The following is a 21,944-nucleotide window of genomic DNA, read 5'->3' as shown; positions in this document are numbered from 1 at the left end:
CTTGAGCAGAAGTTGTTGAAATTTCAGGAAGAGCTCGATCAGGTTCGGAATCTGGCAAGCCTGTCATTTTCCCTCACCACCCCAGATGTCAACTTCCCAACACTCAAAATCCTACACCTCCTACAAATATCCCAAAATAACAGAATCATCCCGCTCCTCACCATCCCGTTGTTCCACCAAAGAACCAATGCAACACCTGCCATACCCCAAACAACACTCTACTACTCATCCCAGAACCTCAGAACTCCACAAACGACCATTTCCACACCCATACACCAGGCCACTATAACAATCCTATCTACGTGGAAACCATGCCACACTCTACCCAACCTATCTCATGCACACCTGAGTCTGACGGAAAGGATCTGCTTATCAAGAACCTGGCTGAGGAACTTAAGAAACTAACCAGCCGGATTCAGGGCGTTGAGGGAAGCAAAGGAATCGAAGGGCTAAACTGTGAGGATCTTTGCATACAGCCTGATATCGAACTGCCCGAGGGGTACAAACCTCCTAAGTTCGAAATTTTTGATGGTACGGGTGATCAGAGGGTCCATCTGGGGACATACTGCGACAAGTTGGTTGGGTAGGGAAGGACGAGAGAATCCGCATGAAGTTGTTCATGAGAAGTTTGAAAGGAGATACATTATCTTGGTACATCAGCCAAGATCCCAAGAAGTGGTCAAGCTGGGTAGCCATGGCATCTCACTTTATGGACAGATTCAGGTCTAATACGGAGAATGCACCAGACGTGTTCTATATATAGAATCTGAAGAAGAAGCCCACAGAGACGTTTTGCGAATATGCTACTCGCTGGAGGTCCGAAGCTGCTAAGGTCAGACCTGCCTTAGAAGAGGAACAAATGAACAAGTTCTTTGTCTGAGCTCAGGACCCACAGTACTATGAACGACTGATGATGATTGAGAACCACAAGTTCTCCGACATTATCAAATTGGGTGAAAGAATTGAAGAAGGTATCAAAAGCGGTATGGTTACAAACTTCGAGGCCTTGCAAGGTACGAATAAGGCTTTACCGTCCGGTGGTATGTCCAAGAAAAGGGACATAGGGGCCGTGATGGTTGCACAAAGGACCAAGTCTCCCCTTAAATACCAAGCTTACCCAACACCTCCACTCACATACCAGCCAACCCCAAATTACCAAACACCCTCATACCAAGCTCCACCACCAACTTATCAGTCATCTCCACCTCCTACATATCGACCTGCTTCACCCAGATACTCCCAACCCGCTCATGTCTACCAAACCTATAATGCTCAACCATCCCATTATCAATCACCCCCTCCACGCCAAAATTTCCCTAGACCCCGACCTAATTTCGATCGCAGACCTCCAAAACAAGTTACAGCCATCGCCGAACCCATCGACCAGCTGTATGAGAAGCTCAAAGCTACTGATTATGTCACCCCCATCCCTCTGCAACCCCTGAGAATCCTTCTCAGTGGGTTAACCCAAACAAATCCTGTGCATACCACTCGGGCATGAAAGGGCACACCGTCGATGAATGCTGTTCCTTGAAAGACAAGATACAGTCTTTGATTGATAACAAGATCATTGTGGCAAAAGAACCCGCTCCAAACATCCGCAACAACCCTCTGCCAGACCATAAGGGTGGAGGTATCCACATGATCGAAGTAGAAGATGACTGGGATCCCGAGGGATCAATCGGGTTAATCACAGAAGGTGATAACCAAAGAAACCGACAATTACTCTCAATCCAATCATAGTCCAGATCCAACCGTCTGAGGACGCTGAGGTGAATATGTCTATACCACTTGAGTTTCAAGCAACATCATCTGCAAAGACACCAGCACCAATTGAGGTTGAATTCGTGTCTCCAGCAAATGCACCCGCACCATTTGAGGTTGCAGTCTTGCCACCCAAGGCACATGTTCCATTCGGAGTGAGGATGGCCACGCCGATACCAGTGGTGATGGCAACCATGACACCATTCTATACAAATGACGTACCTTGGGATTATACAGCCGAGGCAAGAAGGAAAGGCAAGGTCAGAATGGAAGAAACTGTAGCAGCACAGGGTATGACAAGAACTGGTAGAGTCTATACCCCTGAACACCTAGCTGAATCAAGCAAGCAGGCCTCCAATCGGCCTCCCCTCATTGAGACAGGTCCGGATGACCTTTGGAGGAAGATACATGCCAAGGAATATTCGGTCATCGACCAGTTTAACAAGACACCAGCACAAATATCCATTCTCTCTTTGCTGCAGAATTCTGAGGCGCACAAGAATGCTCTGTTAAAGGTGTTAAGTGAAGCATACGTACCAATCACCAGAATCCTGATCGATGGAGGTTCCATTCTTAACATCTGTCCGCTGGTAACACTCAAAAAATTGGGTAAAGGGCTGCATGAGATAAAATATAAAGCAATCAATGTGAAAGCCTTCGATGGTTCTCAAAGGTCCACCATTGGTGAGATTATTCTACGCTTACAGATGGGACCAACCTAGTTCAATGTCGATTTCCAGGTAATAGATTTACCAGCATCTTACAACTTGCTGCTGGGACGGCCATGGATTCATGCTGCTGGGGCCGTAACATCAATGCTGCATCAGACGGTAAAGTTCGAATGGAATCACCAGGCATTGATCATTCACGGCGACGACAACAACCCTATATACAGTCGCCAGACTATTCCAGCGGTCGGGGGAAGAAGGAAGCTGGGTGGAGAAACTTACCACCACATCGAGCGGGTCAATGCTGTCGACAAAGACAAATGGTGGATAGCAAAATCAAGAGTATACTGAGTTGGAGTGGGTACGGACCTGGCAAAGGGCTCGGCAAGAACCTCTAAGGAATCTCTAAGCCCATAAAACTCCAGAAATATGGCACTACCTTCGGTTTGGGATATGAATACACCTGGAAAGAGTTCAATAGCTGGTCACCACAATGGCACGGTCCTTAGTACCCACTAGAGCAGCCAATACCGCATCTGGAGCAGACCTTCTAACAGGTCGACATTATTTATGGGTCAGATGAAGAAGAAGCACTTGCAGCATTGAAGAACTTGTTTCTAGAGGACAGTAATATGGACTGTTGCATTATTCTCGAGGAGGAGGGGGAGGAAGGCCCTTCCATACAGGCTGTAAGCAGAGGGGCACATCTCAAGAATTGGACCATCAGGACAACTAGAGCCCGACGAGCCTCGGGGTAGCAAGGCTAAAACAAGCATTATTCACTATTTTATTTACTAAATGATTTTCTTTCCGCATTTTTCAATTCCCGCAATAAGATCTTCGATGTTCAAGACAATTATCAAAAGCATTTTTGACTTTTCTTATGAATTAATATTTATTGCTATCGCTTTCTCTCATTACTTTTCCTATACAACATTACTATTACTTATCTTGATGAACCAATGACTATGACATGCAATGAGACAACGCAACAAACGGACATGGATTCAGAGGAAGATGACATACCTGACGAGATTGTCAAAGAAGTTGAGAACTTTGAGAACAGACCTAAGTCCAACCTGGACGAGACCGAAATTGTCAACCTGGGAGATTCAGAAAACGTTAAGGAAACGCGAATCAGCATTCACCTATCGCCATCAGAGAAGAAAGAATACACAAAATTTCTAATGGAGTATGAGGACATATTCGCCTGGTTGTATGATGACAAGACTGGTCTGAGTACGTCTATTGTGGTTCACAAACTGCCAACCAATCCAATGTGTACGCCGATAAAGCAAAATCTCAGGAGGTTCACATGGTCAACTCTATCAGAACAGAATGTCCAGAGCTTTCAACAAAAGAGTCAAGCCAAGACAGTTCACACTGGGGCAACTAGTGTTGAAGAAAATTTTTTCGCATCAAGACGAAGCCAAAGGGAAGTTCTCTCCCAACTGGCAGGGCCCATACATGGTTCATCGGGTTCTAACAGGAGGAGCCCTCATACTTGCAGAAATGGACGGAGAAGTCTGGCCAAAGCCGATTAATTCAGATTCAGTCTAGCATTACTATGTGTAATCTTTAAGCTGTCCTTATATGATGTAAATTGAACTACGCCTGACCTGATTCTCGTTTAAGAGGGGATACGTAGGCAGCCCTATGGGTTCGGTCACAATTCAATAAAATTTTCATTTTCCCCTGAAATTGGAAACTGGGACAGAATTTTAAGGAGGACCCTCAAAATTCTGAAGTAATTTCAGCCGATCGCCGCACGAGCAACAGTCAGAAATGTCAAACCATCAAACTGGGGCAGAATTTTGAGGAAGACCCTCAAAATTCCGTAGCACGACAGGTTGCAATGTCCCGAACTACGTCACAGTCGTCGGTTCATCTAAAAGCTATTTTTAATTATACATTTATGTCATACTTTTACAAAATCGTGCATGAAACTGCTTCGTTTAGCCACCCTACCCCAATAATACAAACAGTATCATCAGATCAAAGCCGAACGAGTCAAGGAAAGTCAGCGGGGATGCGAACTAACCTTCCCCTTTTACAAAACTCACGATTTTTCTTTGGATGCAGGCACTAGGACTGCGAAATCATTAAATATACTATACGCCCATGGAACAAACATTGTTCAAGAATACGATTCTCAGAACTGTTGCACTTGCCAACATTTGCTATCAGCACGCACCCGTAATGCTCTGTATGTCACAATGCTCCCAGTAGTCACAACACCGCAATCTGCTATTAGCTAAGAAAACTCTACTGTCATTTGCTATTTTATTTCTTGCATAAGGCCCATTCTGCCTTCCGAGGTTAAGCTCTATCTCCAACTGCATCTGCATTGCATAAGGCTACTATTCTGCCTTCCAATCTGCATAAGTCTACCATTCTGCCTTCTGAGGTTAAGCTCTACCTCCAACTGCATCTGCATTGCATAAGGCTACTATTCTGCCTTCCAATCTGCATAAGGCTACCATTCTGCCTTCCGAGGTTAAGCTATACCTCCATCTGCATTCGCATCTTTGCATAAGGCTACTATTCTGCCTTCCAATTTGCATATGGCTACTATTCCGCCTTCCAATCTGCATAAGGCTACCATTCTGCCTTCCGAGACTAAATGCTATCTCCATCTACATTTGCACGGCTGAAAGATCGCCACGTACTGCATCTGCATGGCTGAAAGATCGCCACACACTGCATCTCACGGCTGAAAGATCACGTCATACTACATTGCACGACTGAAAGATTTCCTCATACTACATTGCATGGCTGAAAGATCGGCACATGCTACTGCATCCTTCATGGGCTGAAATATCGCCAACTTATCCAAAGGCGTCATCATTCAGAGACACCATCTTCATAGCCCGAGAACACCATTTCATGGCCTGAGGATCTCTTTCAAACTTTTGCATATCATTATTCAAAGGCGTCATGGTTCGGAGGCACTATCCTCATAGCCCGAGGACATCATTTCATGGCATGCGAATCCTTTATCATACGCTACATGGCCCAGGACATCCTGGTCTGAGGACGACATTCCTAACCGTCCAAAGACAGCATTCATGGTCCAACAGAAATTTGTATCATGTTTAAATTTGCGCACAATATATGCCTGCATGGCTTATTTGCAGGTAAACTGGCGAGCAACGACCATCCCGGCAGGAGCAATTCCGCTCCAGTGCCCGCAGCCATAACAAACTTAGCCATTCCTATAAACCTATCACTCACCCGGCTCTAGATATTGCGTCCGTCCTTGAAAAGTCTCCATCGGCATACTCCGCCGGCGGATCCTGAACTACATACGACCTGATTCCTGTAAAACCAGGGATATGTAGGCAGCTCAGAAGCCAGGGTGCGTCCTAAATCTTCTTCAAACCGTTTCGCTCGGTCAAAATGGGCCATTATTTCTTTACCCGGAAACTCTTCCATCCTTCCCGGGTAAAGAGGGGCAGCTGTTGATACCCAATTTTTCCCTATATATATTTAATATGCAAAACACCTTCAAAATAGCATATGTATGCATATTTTTTTAAGCAAATCCACTAGGCAGATGCCTAGGGCTAGTTTTATTAATAATAAAAGCAAAAAAAGAACCACATAGGAAGAGTACAAGTAAGGGGGACAATAGCACCAGTATTGTTATAATACAAACTGGGCTAAACCTTACCTTACTAATCCTATTGAGGCATAAAAAGCCTCACCTACTAGCAAGCGTGTAAAAAATAAGAACTCGAAATCACAAAGTATTCTATGATCATCACAGATTTTATAACATACTCTGTGATGATATTACAGATAATTATGCTAAGAAAGTGATAGAGTAAAGTGTAGTAACAATTTGATTCTTGTCCCTTCTTATCCAAACTTGTAAAATCTTCAATTTGTAAATCCTTGTCGTTTTCAACAACCCTCACCAAAATGTCTTCAAAGTTCATGATTTCTTTTTTGAACGATTGGACCTAGTAGACGTTGTTGGAGCACCCTATTTTTGTTTGGCCATTCTCATGGGGAGTCGCCTAATTTGTACTTCCTCATTCACATTTGATGTTGATATCACTGCTTGTTGCGTGCTTGCAATTTGTTTCTGTTGACCAGCTACTGCTTGTGTTACTGCATATTGATACGAAACAAGAGTATCAGCTTGAGTGTTTGCAAAATTCTGCTGCTGCTGCCTAGTCCTTTTTGTTGCTGCATTTTTCATCCAAATAGCACCTTCTTTGCTTGTTCCAATATGTTCCTGCCCATCATTTTGTGATGTTACTACATTGTGGATGCATGTACCACCCGGAGGCTTTCTAGGAATGAAATCTGGAGCATCCAACTTGCTCTTTAGTTTTCCAGTCAATTTATTTTCATGTTTTGTCATTAGATGGGCATCCTTGATAATATTTTCCACGCGAGGGCTGGAAAACTGCAGCACTGTAGTATTGAAATTGAGTGTGACTCCTGAAATCTGCTGCTTTTCACGTCCTGCTGAAAGTTCAATCTCCTTCATGCCTGCTGGTATTTTTGTGATCTGGTGCGGTGCTGGAGATAGTTCCTTTTTGTCGTCCTTCAAAAGTTGCTGAGAGGTCAATGCAGGTGATGCATTCTGCTTCTACCCACTCGGTACAAACACATGAGTGTTTGGGCTACTTGACAAAACATTAGCAGAAGTGTTGTCCTGTTCATGATGCTTCTTCAAAGTTGTATCTCACACCTGCTGCACCTTCTTGTTTTTCTTCCGTGTTGCTGCCTTTGAGCTTGTTGTATTAAACTGGTTTGTCCCTGAGTTGTTTTCAATTAGCTGCTGCTGTCCTGGAATTGGTGTTGCTTCATGTCGATCATGCATGGAAATGACAGCAGGAGTGTTCACCTGTTGCTCCTCTGCTTCATACTCAACTTGATCTGCCCAGGTTTTAATCCTTGGCAGCATGCAATCAAAAGTTTGCTCCTCTTGTCAAATTGTTATTTCATTGATCATCTCCCTCAAATCTTGACTTCTGTCCTTCATCACTTCCTTATCATTACCTGTAGATAGTAGAGGTTGCCCAGAACCACCACTATGCTCACCAAACGACTCGACACTTTGGGAAGGAATTTCTTGCGCCGATGTATTCAAAGTGACCAAAGGTTGCTTGATCATGGGATTGGCATTCAACATCATGGCAACCTGAGTGTCCTTGATGATTTTCTCCACTTGAGGACTAGAAAAATGCAGCTTGGAGGGGCTGAACATAGGTACACGAACACCCTTCATATTGTCATTGGGCTTATCTCTATTGCTACTGCTGGAAACTGGAACGACTATCCAATCTCCAGGTTTTGTATTGTGTACTGCTGCCTGCCCAATAGCTTCTGCTTCCTTAGTAGCCTGTTCCACCCTCTAAAGAGCTGCTGATTTTTCAACTGGAGCAACAGGTGCAAAATCACCCATATTAACATGCCTTGATGCAGCTTGATTCATAATTGCATTCAATGTAATAGCTGCCTCCAAATTTGAACTTACAGTAGCTGGAGTCTTGAGTACTTGTGCAGTAGCTTCAACTATATCTGTTCCGTTCTTCTTTGCACCTTGTACCTGCTGAATATCTGTCTGCTCCTGTCTAACATCAAAGTGGCCAACAATTGGTTCGACATCTGTAGCATCTGCACTACCCAAAAAATCAACATCTTCAAGTTCTTGTTCCTCATCTTGCACTGCAGTATCGTGTGCAGCAGTAGTTTTGATAACCCCAACATTAATTCGACTATCAGTTGTATTTAGAGCAACATCAGCCTCCAATTGTGAATCTATAGGACCTGGTCGTTTTTCAACTTTGTCACCTTGCCCTAACTCTGCTACTGCTGCATTATTTTTGGCAAAAATTGCTCGAACAGCTGCAGCTAATGCACTATCATCCATCAGTTTCCAAGATTCACTAGCTGAACCTTTAGACTCCCCGCTAAACCTCGATCAACCACACTATTTTTTGCAGCCTTCAAGTCGTGAATAACTCTAGCAAGGGCTTCAGCAACTGGAACAATTGCACCAGAAGCAGGATTTCGCCCATTATTTTCTGCTAATTCCAAGCCCCATACACCTGCAAATTGCTGCTCATTCACACGATCACCTCGAACATTAGTCCTAGATGAAATAGGATCCACGTGAGAGGCATTCCCTTGAGCAGTCCCAGGTCCTATAGATAAATTCTGCACATCTCCCCTTAGTGCTCGATCAACTTGAACACCTTCAACTTGTTGTTTTTGTAACAATTTAGCATTCATGTAATCCCTTGCATCACCTTGTAATTTTCAATACTACTTTGATCATTATTCTCCTCTCCAGCTACTGCTACTGTTATATTCTTCTTTTTAAGTACGCGACATGCCGATTCGACATGTCCTTGGTGCTTACAAACATTACAATAACCTGGAAGATTATCATAGACAACTTCTTGAAAAACCTCAACAACCTTACCAGATTCATTGTCACCATGCTGTAATCGAACACGTTGCGGCAGCTTACCAACTAGATCAACCATAACTCTGACCCTAGCAGTGCTAGGTCTAGATATATGAGCATGTCCAAGGGTTTTATTATTTTTCCATATTTTTAAAGGTTTTTTAATTGATTTATTTTCCCTTTTTTTTCCCCATAAAATCCCAATAATTATTCCCAAAATTATTATTTTTGGTAATTCATCTATTGTATTTCTATATTTATGCCAAATATGGCTAAAGTAATTTTTACAAATTTTTTACAATTTTATTCAGTATTTTTAAAGCTAAATTGTATATAATTGCAATATTAGCCCTTTTAAGATTTAATTATGTTTCATACGCATAAAATTAGATCTTGTATTTTTAAATTGCTAATTATGTATTCTAAATCATTTTAGCACTTTAAATTATTTTTTCAGAAACTATTTACTATTTTTATGAATTAAAAAGGGAAAACTGGCTATTTAAATAACAACCCCTTTTGTATTTCAAATCCAGCCCAAATCAAACCCCCAATTCCCCGGCCCAATTTCTAATTAAACCCGACCCTAACCCTTTTAAACCCTACCCAAACCCGGATCCCCACCTACCCCATTTAATCTGACTGCCTAAAATAAACCCAAACGACCCCCTTAACCTAGTTCATTTCCACCAACCCGCCGCCCTTAAATCCCCTTCCTCTCCAATCCCTCTGCAACCTCACTCAAACCCTAACCGCCGCCACCCAAACCAACCCTAATCCCCTTCGATTCTCACTCAATCCATGTACTCCCATGGCTGTTTGATACGTGTACCGGTCTCCTATGTCTCCTGGTTGCCTGTTTTTTTTATTTCATGGAAAGATCTCAAAGAGATCTAGTCCAGTCTTTGCTCAACTTCTATCTATGATCTTTTCCTGGCCATCCATGGCTTTTCCGGCTAGATCGGTAACTTTTCGAAGTCTTTCTCATTTTTTATGGTTTCTCCGAAACCCTAACTTTAAAGGCTTTCCGATTTTTCTTTCAGATTTGTATTAGATCTGTGTATGTTATGAACCTCTTAAGTGTTTTCCTTAAAGGTTTTCCGATTTTTTCAAAGCGACTCTTCTTCTTCAACGATTAGGGTTTTCTTAACCTCTTTTAAAAGATCTCTTCTCCGATTTTTCAGTGTTGTTTTATGATTTTACTATGTTTAAACGATTTATTTATGTTTTTCTTCTACCTGGTTCATCGTGTTAAAACCCCAAGTATCATTGGTTTTATCCGGGGTTCTGAAACTGTCTTTTTGTACGTATGCCTGCTTCGATTGAGTTCGTCATGGTTAAACCCTTTCCTTTGTTTGTCTTGACTGAGTCTGAGTTCTTACCGTTTTTGTTGAAACCCTAATTTCCTTAAACTTTTCTCACTTGTTACTGTGAGTTTTTAAAGACTTCCTTTACTTATTTCTGTGTGTTGGTCTGATCTCTTTTACCTGTTGCTATGTGTTAGACTGGTTTCTTCATTTTGGTTCTATGTGTGAGCCATGACTGTTTGACCTTGTTGATTACCATTGTTTGAGTAGTCCTTAGCCTATTCATGTCACTTCTATACGTTTATGTTCGTCTAGTTTGCTCCTTTTTGTCAATATGTTTGACCCTGCATGTCTGATACGCCTGTTCATTCTTTTCTATTTATATGTTGAATTGCAGAATCATGATTCCTTCTTGATTGATCTTGATTTCCTCAAGTTACGATTGATTGCAAAGGTTTTCTTATAAACCCCTTATTTTACTCGTTTGATTAAGTTGATTGATTCCCATTCCTTTATTTGCTGTGATGTTTCACCCCCGCTGAATCCTTTCCCCAAATTAAATATATTATGTACTTAGACTCAATTGTATACTCTATATTCTTACTATCCCTTATATGGTCAGAAATCAATCTTCCTCAAGTTGATTTTCTTTCCTTAATTATCCCTGTTAGTATCCGTTAAGTAGTAATTCCTTGATTAAAGGGAAGTACTTGTATTAATGGGATTCTGATTGTGATTATTTCCATATTTGTGTTAAAGCTTTACTTGTTACCTTGTTTTCTACTCGTTTTTAAAGCTATAAATACCCTATCCTCTCTTCTCTAAACAGACGAACAACTGAGTTCAAAACACACACTTACACATTCAAAGTATCTTTCTTTCTCTACTACTTGTGCTACCGCCTTGTCTAGTCGGCTGAAAGCCAAGGCTAGACTGTGGAATTCTGATTGCTTTACTTTTCTTTTCCTGCACTTTGCTTCTTCAACTGGTATGTCCCTAGTTTAAATTCTGAAACTCAAACCTATGTGTTCCCTTGTTGTCAATCCCTGTCTCTTTCTGCACTGACTTAATGGCTCATGCTGTTGCACTTTTTGTTTACTGCTTTACTCAGCATGCTTAAAATTCTGCCCTCTTTTGTTCAAATGTAATTAGTATGTTTACTTGTTCCTGCTTATGTCCCTTAACTAGCATGTCTTCTAATGTACTTGATTCATGACTAATTATGTGTTTCTGTTTTAGGTCCTCTATGTCCACAACCCATACTCCCCTATTTGTAACTGCTGAAGCATGTACTCCTCCCTGAACTTGTTCTGTGGTTTTGTTGCTCCTATCCCTTGCTCCCTTTCAAAACTCTTCTGCTGATCTACAAACTTATTTCAAACATGTTGTTTTTAAAACTATTTCAAGAACTCTCACATGCACTCTTAGATCATTAGGTTCTGCCCCTCTTGTGTGAGCCTTGCTTTGGGACCCTTGAGCTCCCTCTGAACCTGGACACATAAGGGCTGGCCCTTCCACACTGCACCTACTCTTGGTTATGCAATCTGGGTGCGAGCACTGCCCGGGATCCCTTGAGTTCCTTAGGGAACTCTGACACACCTAGGTATGAGGGAAAGCTATGGAACAATATTAGCATTTGAGGTGGTTTATTACATAACACAGAGAGGAAGTCAGAATAAGGCTTCCTATAGTTGTAACTTCTTATTTTTCAGTTCTTATGTAATTCTATTGCATGGTCTATAATAATTTGTAAACAAGTATTGGGGTCGCTTGTGAAAAGGGATTGGAAATATGCATGCTATAGTTGTTAACGGGTAGAAAGCATGTTATTAGGTTTATATTCCTAATTGTGAAATAGAAACCATGTTTAGGATTCATTATGCATTAGAAATCATGCTCTTAGGACCTTTGTTTCTTGCTTCAGCACTTCATTCATTAGTCCATGCTTTATGTCTATCACTTAGAAATCCTGCTCCTAGGGCAATAACAACATTGGTATAAAAAGCTGTTATTTCAAAAATCCTGCAACTATTATGTACACTCAGAAATCATGCCTTACGGACTCTACCATTTGCATGTGCATATTAGATATCATGTCCTACAATTCTATTTGCATTTCGTTTAAAATGCCTAGTTGATTACTGATTCATTAAAAGGTAGTAAAGTAATAATTTTTCACATTGTGTTGCTTCTGAATAAAATTGGTAACCATCTCTGCAACTAGAACAGCATGTTATAGGTAAATAAAAATAATCTCCAAATTGTCTTAATGACTTGGAACAACTGCCGCGTCTCGCTTTGTGCCTAGGCAAGCCTTAGGTAATAACTTTAATAAAACTGGAACTGCTTTTGTTTAATTATCAACTGTTAAAATCAGTAGGCAAAACCTGATTCGTACTTCTTTTCTGAGTCATGTGATAAATCTGGTTTTGATGTTATCGCTCAAACACCTTGCTTTAAGATTTTAAATTCAGACCTTAACTGCACGGGTAATAGCGTGCAATAAGAATCGAGACGAACCCTCACTTTAGTTACCTTCACGGGGCGGGAAAGGGTAAATATGGATATGATGACCAGTGCGCTAATACCATGTGTATCCCCTCTTTTGAGGAGTGTCATACTGGGTATTGCATTGATGTGATCCATATTACAAAAAAACCTAGGACCCCTTTACATTCATAAGCATGCTTAGATTATAACTCTTTTCAAAACCTTGCTTTTATTAATCGTTTTTTCAAACGCTTGTGTATTTTAACCTTAATCCCTTGCTATGTGAGCCTTACTTATCTACTTGCTAATTGCACAAATTCACAAAAACTATCTGGCCGGGAACCACACTAGTGGATCCTGAGGGGTGCCTAACACCTTCCCCTTAGGATAATTTCAAGCCCTTACCCTATCTCTGGATATCAAACGTAGTTGTAGATAAACCCTGTAGGTTCCCTAACGCACCTTAATAATCGTTAGGTGGCGACTCTTCAAAAAATGCAATACCCAATTCCCAAAAGTAAATGAGTCATCACACCTCCATGAATGTCGAAAACCGGACTCCTCTCCGCGGAGGAAAAAGGGGGGCGCGACATGGGGGTAGTGGAGACCAATGGGGTCGACTTTGCTGCTTTTCGTCTATCAGGTTCCGCCAAGACTTGGTGGAGGGATTATTGTTTTGCTAGGCCAGCTGGGTCACCGGCTTTAACTTGGGATTAGTTCTCCCAGCTATTTCTGGAAAAGTTTCTTCCTATCACTCAGAGGGAGGACTATCAGAGGCAGTTTGAGCGTCTCCACCAGGGTTCCATGACCATCACTCAGTACGAGACCAGATTTATTGCCTTGGCCCGTTATGCTCATATTATACTTCCCACTGAGAGAGTGAGAGAGAGTGAGGAGGTCCATTGAGAGACTCGCTCAGCCTATTCGATTGTAGATGGCTAAGAAGACATGGAGCGAGATTTCTTTTCAGGATGCGGCCAATGTGGCCAGGAGAGTTGAGATGGTTCTATCACAGGGAAGTGGTCAGGGGTCTGACAAGAGGTTTAGTGGTGCCTCGTCTGGAGGCAGGGATTCTTTTGGTAGGGACCATCTCCCAGGCCGTTTCATTCAGCACTTTAGGATTCTCAGGGTGCTCCAGGTGGTCGTGATTCTCATATGCAGTATTCCGACCAGCTACCCTACGGTGCATCACCAGCTCCTACCAGTGCCCCTCAGCTCTAGAGTTTTCAGGGTGGTTACTCAGGCCGTTAGGGCCAGCAGTCCCAACAGCTGAGGACTTGTTATACTTGTGGAGATCCGAGGCACATTGCTAGATTTTGCCCTCGAGCCTCGAGCAGTTCTCAGCATCAGGGTTGTCGTGCTATGGTTCAGGCACCGGGTGTTCAACAGCCCGCTCGGCCAGCTAGAGGTAGAGGTCAGACAGCTAGAGGTGTAGGTCGAGGTGTCAGAGGTGGAGGTCAGGCTGCTAGAGGTGGAGGCCAGCCAGCAGGAGGCCGTTCCGGGGATGTAGTTCAGGGTGGTGGGGCCCAGCCTTGAAGTTATGCTTTTCCAGCCAGACCTGAGGCTGAGGCTTCCGATGTAGTTATCACAGGTACGGTTTCAATTTGCAGTAGAGACGATTCAGTTCTATTTGATTCGGGGTCTATATACTCCTATGTGTCATCTTATTTTGCTACGTATTTTGTTGTGCCTCGTGATTCTTTGAGTGCTCCTGTGTATGTTTCCACACCGGTGGGTGATTCCATTGTTGTAGATCATGTCTATTACTCGTGTGTGGTTATTATTGGGGGTCTTGAGACCCGTGTAGATCTCTTACTTATGGATATGGTTGATTTTGATGTCATATTGGGGATGGATTGGCTGTCACCTTGTCATTCCATATTGGATTGTCACGCTAAGACCGTGACCTTAGCCTTGCCGGGGCTGCCTCGATTGGAGTGGAGAGGGATTCCTGGTCATTCTACCAGTAAGGTCGGTTCTTATATGAAGGCTCGGCGTATGGTCGAGAAGGGGTGTTTGGCTTACTTGGCATATGTGCGTAATTCTAGTGTTGAGGTTCCTTCTATGGATTCCGTGCCAGTTGTTCGTGAGCTTCCAGAGGTATTTCCTACAGACGTGTCGGGGATGCCACCCGATAGGGATATTGACTTTTGCATTGATTTGGCTCCGGGCACTCAGCCCATTTGTATTTCGCCATATCGTATGGCCCCGGCAGAGTTGAAGGAGTTGAAAGAGCAGTTGCAGGACTTGCTTGATAAGGGCTTCATTAGACCTAGTGTCTCGCCCTGGGGTGCGCCGGTATTGTTTGGTAAGAAGAAGGATGGATCGATGAGAATGTGTATTGATTATCGGCAGCTGAACTAGGTCACCATCAAGAACAAGTATCCGTTGCCGAGGATTGATGATTTGTTGGATGAACTTCAGGGTGACAAGGTATTTTCGAAGATTGATTTGAGATCTGGCTACCATCAGCTGAGGATTAGGGCATCCGATGTCCCTAAGACAGCTTTTCGCACTCGGTACGGCTATTATGAGTTTTAGTGATGTCGTTTGGGTTGACAAATGCCCCAGCAGCATTCATGGATTTGATGAACCGAGTGTTCATGCCTTATTTGGATTCCTTTGTGATTGTCTTCATTGACGATATTTTGATCTATTCCCACAGCCGAGAGGAGCCGAGCAGCATCTTCGAGTTATTCTTCAAACTCTGAGAGACAGTCAGTTGTATGCTAAGTTTTCGAAGTGCGAGTTTTGGTTGAGTTCAGTTGCTGTTCTTGGGCCACGTCGTATCAGCAGAGGGTATTCAGGTGGATCCGAAGAAGATAGAGGCAGTCAAGAACTGGCCTCGACCCACATCAGCTATAGAGATCCGGAGTTTCTTGGGTTTGGCGGGTTATTACCGTCGGTTTATGGAGGGGTTTTCATCTATTGCATCCTCGATGACCAGGTTGACCCAGAAGGGTGCCCAGTTCAGGTGGTCGGACGAGTGTGAGGCGAGTTTTCAGAAGCTCAAGACAGCTTTGACTACGGCGCCGGTGTTGGTATTGCCTACAGGTTCAAGGCCATATACAGTGTATTGTGATGCATCTCGTATTGGACTTGGTGCGGTGTTAATGCTGAATGGAAAGTTTATTGCATATGCTTCGCGACAGTTGAAGATCCACGAGAAGAATTATCCAGTTCATGATTTGGAGCTAGCAGCCATTGTTCATGCGCTAAAGATATGGAGGCATTATTTATATGGCATGTCATGTGAGGTGTTCACGGATCACAAGAGTTTGCAATACTTGTTCAAGCAGAAGGAGCTAAATTTGAGGCAGAGGAGGTGGTTGGAGCTTTTGAAAGACTACGACATCACCATCTTGTATCACCCAGGGAAGGCCAATGTAGTGGCCGATGCTCTGAGTAGGAAGTCAGCCAGTATGGGCAGTTTTGCGTATATTTCGATCGGTGAGAGACCGCTTGCTTTGGATGTTCAGGCTTTAGCCAATCGATTCGTGAGGTTGGATGTTTCTGAGCCCAGTCGTGTGTTAGCTTGCACATTCGCTCGTTCTTCATTATGTGAGCGTATCCGTGATCGGCAGTATGATGATCCTCATTTGCTTGTCCTTAGAGACACAGTGCGGCACGGAGGTGCCAAGCAGGTTGCGGTTGGAGATGATGGGGATCTGAGGATGTAGGGTCGTATTTGTGTGCCTAATGTGGATGGACTTCGTGAGTTGATTCTAGAGGAGGCCCATAGTTCCCAGTATTCCATTCACCCAGGTGCCGCTAAGATGTATCAGGACTTGTGGCAGCATTATTGGTGGAGAAGAATGAAGAAGGATATTGTTGCGTATGTGGCTCGGTGTTTGAATTGTCAGCTGGTAAAGTACGAGCATCAGATACCTGGTGGTTTGCTTCAGAAGATTGAGATTCCTGAGTGGAAGTGGGAGCGTATCACTATGGACTTCGTTGTTCGACTCCCACAGACTCAGAGGAAGTTCGATGCGATATGGGTTATTGTTGATAGGCTGACCAAGTCAGCGTATTTCATTCCTGTGGCAGTCTCTTATTCTTCAGAGAGGTTAGCTGAGATCTATATTCGGGAGATTGTTCGCCTTCATGGTGTGCCCGTGTCCATTATTTTTGACCGAGGTACGCAGTTTACCTTCCATTTCTGGAGGGTAGTTCAACGTGAGTTGGGTACTCGGGTCGAGTTGAGCATAGCATTTCATCCTCAGACGGGCGGACAGTCCGAGCGTACTATTCTGATTTTGAAGGATATGCTCCGAGCATGTGTTATTGACTTTGGAGGTTCGTGGGATCAGTTCTTGCCATTAGCGGAGTTTGCCTACAACAACAGCTATCAGTCAAGCATCCAGATGGCCCCCTATGAGGCATTATATGGTAGACGGTGTCGATCGCCAGTTGGGTTGTTTGAGCCGGGAGAGGCTCGGTTGTTGGGTACGGATTTGGTACAGGATGCCTTGGACAAGGTTAAGATCATTCAGGATAGGTTTCGTACAGATCAGTCCAGGAAAAAGAGTTATGCCAACCACAAGGTTCATGATATGGCATTCATAGTCGAAGAGCGAGTGTTGCTTCGGGTGTCGCCCATGAAGTACGTGATGAGATTTGGAAAGAAGGGCAAGCTAAGCCCTTGGTTCATCGGTCCTTTCGAGATTCTTGATCGAGTGGGAGAGGTAGCTTACAGACTTGCGTTGCCGCCGAGTTTATCAGTTGGGCATCTAGTGTTTCATGTGTCCATGCTTTGGAAGTATCACGGCGATCCATCCCACGTATTAGACTTCAGCATTGTCCAGTTGGACAAGGACTTGACCTATGAGGAGGAGCCGGTAGCCATTCTAGACCGGCAGGTTCATCAATTAAGATCGTAGAATTTCCCTTCAGTTCGTGTGCAGTGGAGAGGTCAGCCTATTGAGGCAGCGACCTGGGAGTTCGAGTCCGATATGCGGAGCCGTTATCCTCATCTTTTCACCGACTCAGGTACTTTTCTATGTCCGTTCGAGGACGAACGGTTATTTTAGAGGTGGAGAATGTGATGACCCTAAAGGTCATCTCTTGTTTTAGAAGTAAAAACTGTGTTCCGAGGCCTTGAAAACCTCTTTTTGTCTCACTTCGATTTGCGTGCGCAGTCCGGGCACGTTTTCGGAAAGTTTTTATGTGAAATTTAGAAAAGAATAATAAAATTGGCCTTTAAAATTGATTAAAGTTGACTTTGGTCAATATTCTTGGTGAACGGACACAGACCCGTGATCCGACAGTCCTGTAGGGTCCGTAGTAAAATATGGGATTTGGGCGTATGCCAGGAATCAAATTCCGAGGTCCCAAGCCCGAGAAAAGAATTTCAAAGAAAATTGTTTGCTGGAAAATATAAAGGTTTCTACAAGTGAAATGATGCATTTTCTTGATGGTATCGGGCCCGTATCTTGGTTCCAGAGCCCGGTACATGTTTAAAATAATAATTAAGTCGAATATGTGAATTTTTGTAAGAATCAGAGTTGATTTGGTATAAAACGGACCTTTAGTTGAGAAATTCTTGAAGAATTTCATGAATTTGGGGTTAAATTCGTAGTTAATGATGTTATTTTGATGATTTGATCGCACGAGAAAGTCCGTATAATATTTTTAGACTTGCGTGCATGTTTGGCTTGGAGCCCCGAGGGCTCGGGTGAGTTTTGGATAGGCCACAGAGTGAATTTGGACTTAGAAAGATTGCTGGTATGTTGCAGCTGTGTTGAAGGCCCCTGATCTCGTAATTGCGAGATCAGGCATCGCAATTACGATGTACTCAGGGATCGCAAATGCGAAGACCTCAGGGCCAGCCTTCCTCGCAAATGCGAGATGTTCTTTGCAAATGCGAAGGTTTTCAGATAAGCCAGAGGTCGCAAATGCGACATTTTCTTTCGCAATTGCGAAGATGGCAGAAATTCCCAGGGTTTGCAATTGCGAACCCCTGGTCACAATTGCGACATCTGAGACATGTTAAGTGGAATTTTTGACGGGATTTTCTTCTTTTTTCAAACTCTTTCAAACCCTAAGCTCTCTTGGGCGATTTTCCAAAAAAAAGTTCTTCCCCAAATCATAGGTAAACAACTTTTAACTAATTTTCTTCAATCTATAACATCTTTTTACATGATTTCACTTCAAAATGTAGGGTTTTTCATGGGAAGTTGGGTGTTTTTGGGTAGAAGTTACGATTTTCAAATTTTGGGGATTTGGACCTCAATTTTAGGTCCGATTTCAAAACTAATTGCATATTTGAGTTCGTGAGTGAATGGGTGATCGAGTTTTGGTTCGAACATCGGGTTTTGACTAAGAGGGCACGGGGTCGATTTTTGACTTTTTGGTGAAAACAATGGGAAATCTATTTTCATGCATAAGAATTGGTTTATTTAGCATTTATTAACGTTATTAAGTAAATTGTGACTAGATACAAGCGAATTGGAAGTGGAACCAAGAGGTAAAGCGGTAGTAGAGGCTTAATTTGTCCGTGAAATCGAGGTAAGTGTTTGGCCTAACCTTAGCTTGAGGGAATAGGAGTTGTTGTCTATTTGCTATGCGTTTGTATCGAGTACGACGTATAGGTGTGGTGACAAGTATCTATACGTTGGTGTTAAGCATGCCCGTGAGTCTTATATCATGATTTTGTGAACCTATTATGTACCAATCATGCTCAATTGATGATTAGTAATGTTTAACATATCTTATGAAAGTTTCTTGGTAATTGACTATTGTTGAGTATTGACTCAAATTGAAGTTTCATTTTGTGAAGAAATTGTTGAAAAGAGATTGGTTATAGATGAATCCCTTGCCGGGATGTTTTGTCGATATTGTTGGTTCCCTTGCCGAGATGTTATTGTTGATATTGTTGATCCCTTGCCGGGATGTTATTGTTGATATTGTTGGTTCCCTTGCCGGGACATATTGTTTTCTATTGTTTGGGTGAGGAAGAGTGTAAAACACGAAGGGTGATGCCGTGCATGATATTGTGAGAGAGTGTAAAGCACGAAGGGTGATGCTGTGCCGATATTATGAGCTTTAATGCACGAAGGGTGATGCCGTGCCATGATTTGAGAGTTAATGCATGAATGGTGATGCCGTGCCGATATTGTGAGGAATAATACACGAAGGGTGATGCCGTGCCATGATAATGTGAGGTAATACACGAAGGGTGATGCCATGCCATTTTTGTTGTTTCATATGGTGAGGATGAGAGTAAAAGCACGAAGGGTGATGCCGTGCACGTGTTACCGTTCCTTATTTTTGTTGATTTAGATATGATGTTCATTATGCTCTTTTATTAATGCTTCTTTATTGACCTATTGTTAGAATCTGTTATTCCCCGCAGCATGTCCCCTTCCCAACTTGTTCTGTTGATTCCTGTTATTATGATTCTACCTGTATATGATTTAACTGCAAAGGTATATATGATTGTCGTGTCCTAGCCTCGTCACTACTTCACCGAGGTTAGGCTCGACACTTACTCAGTACATGGGTTCGGTTATATTGATACTACACTCTGGAATCTTTCGTGCAGATTTCGGTACCGGACCCGTTGAGTAGCTACCTTTAGTCCAGGGAGACCAAGGTAGATCTGCTGGCGTCCGCAGAGCCTGAAGTCCCCCGTCCCTGTTTTAGTTTTCTGCTGTCTCTTTTCCTTTCGAGAACAGTTGTACTTTCTTTTCAGACCAGTATTTGTAGTAACTCGTAGATGTTCGTGAAGTTGTGACTCCAGATCCGTGGGTAGACTTGTATTGGATTATTTAATCATGTTATAACTCTTCCGCATTTATCATCTGTTTAACTTTAGTTTCTATTTATAACTCTTGGGATTGATTGTTAATGTGTAGAACCCTAATAGTTGGCTTGCCTAGCTTTCACGAGTAGGCGCCATCACGAATCCCCAAGATGGGAAATCCGGGTCGTGACATTAAAGGCCTTCAAATACTTCGAAAAACCGGTTAAACTCGGCTACCCTCGGCAAAAGTAGAAAGGGCTTCGATAAAATCAGCCCTCGAATAATTTAAAGGCTTCGATAATATCAACCTTCGAAAAAACCTCAAGATATATTCGATTATCATTACACAAATAAGTTACTAATAAGGTGCCGATACGTCGAACCCTCGAAAAACCCAACGGATACAAAAAACACATGCTAAGGCATACAAAAATTTTCACTAAGTCTTTTAGCCGAAAGAGGGAAAAATTATAGCCACTTTAGAGTCCGAATCGGCCCAACTTAAAGAGCCTAAGGACCAATATAAAAGAGCCTAAGGGCTAATATAAAAGAGCCTAAGGGCCGATCTAAAAGAGCCAAAGGGCCAATATAAAAAAGCCTAAGGGCTTACTTTATTTCGAGTTCGAGCAAACACTCACTCGACTACTAATCCCAAGAGCTACCCGAGTTCGAGCAAATTCTCACTCGGGGACTATCCATAAAGCCTAAGGGCTAACTTTATTTCAAGTTCGAGCAAACACTCACTCGACTACTAAGCCCAAGGGCTACCCGAGTTTGAGCAAATTCTCACTCGGGGACTATCTATAAAGCCTAAGGGCTAACTTTATTTTGAGTTCGAGCAAACACTCACTTGACTACTAAGCCCAAGGGCTACCCGAGTTCGAGAAAATTCTCACTCGGGGACTATCTATAAAAGCCTAAGGGCTAACTTTACTTCGAGTACAAGCAAACACTCACTCGACTACTAAGCCCAAGGGCTACCCGAGTTCGAGCAAATTCTCACACGAGGACTATCTATAAAAGCCTAAGGGCTAACTTTACGTCGAGTTCGAGAAAACCTCACTCGACTATAAAGCCTAAGTGTTATCTTTCATTTCAAGTCCGAAGCATATACCCACTCAACCATCATGCCCAAGGGCTGCCTTCCCTCATCAACTGTTTGGTCTAAGAGCTACTCAAAGTCAAGTTCAAATGATCATTCGGGGTCCATTGATTAGAAACGTCGAGGGCTGTACTTATTTTCGGCCATTACCATCTCAAGTCTGTGAACATTCAAAGGGAATTTTATGCTAAGACACTCTGACCCGCACAAAGGAGTAACAGATTCCGGAGCGGAAGGATAAAAGTTTTGTATAAACCTATTTACAAGGGTTATAGGTCACGATCAAGAATGCCTAATAAGGGCCGATCATCCTCGAAAGCGAAGAATCACGAAGAACACGAAACCTAAGCAGCACGATCTTTATCGGCAGAAGCTTCTTAACCCTCAGAATCTTCCCCACCATCGGACTCGCTAGAGTTCTCGGAGTCGCCCTCGGAAA

This window comes from Nicotiana attenuata, chromosome 2, assembly GCF_001879085.1.
Source record: "Nicotiana attenuata strain UT chromosome 2, NIATTr2, whole genome shotgun sequence".
In the NCBI taxonomy this organism is placed as follows: Eukaryota; Viridiplantae; Streptophyta; class Magnoliopsida; order Solanales; family Solanaceae; genus Nicotiana; species Nicotiana attenuata.
Note: the sequence above shows the minus strand (reverse complement) of the source record.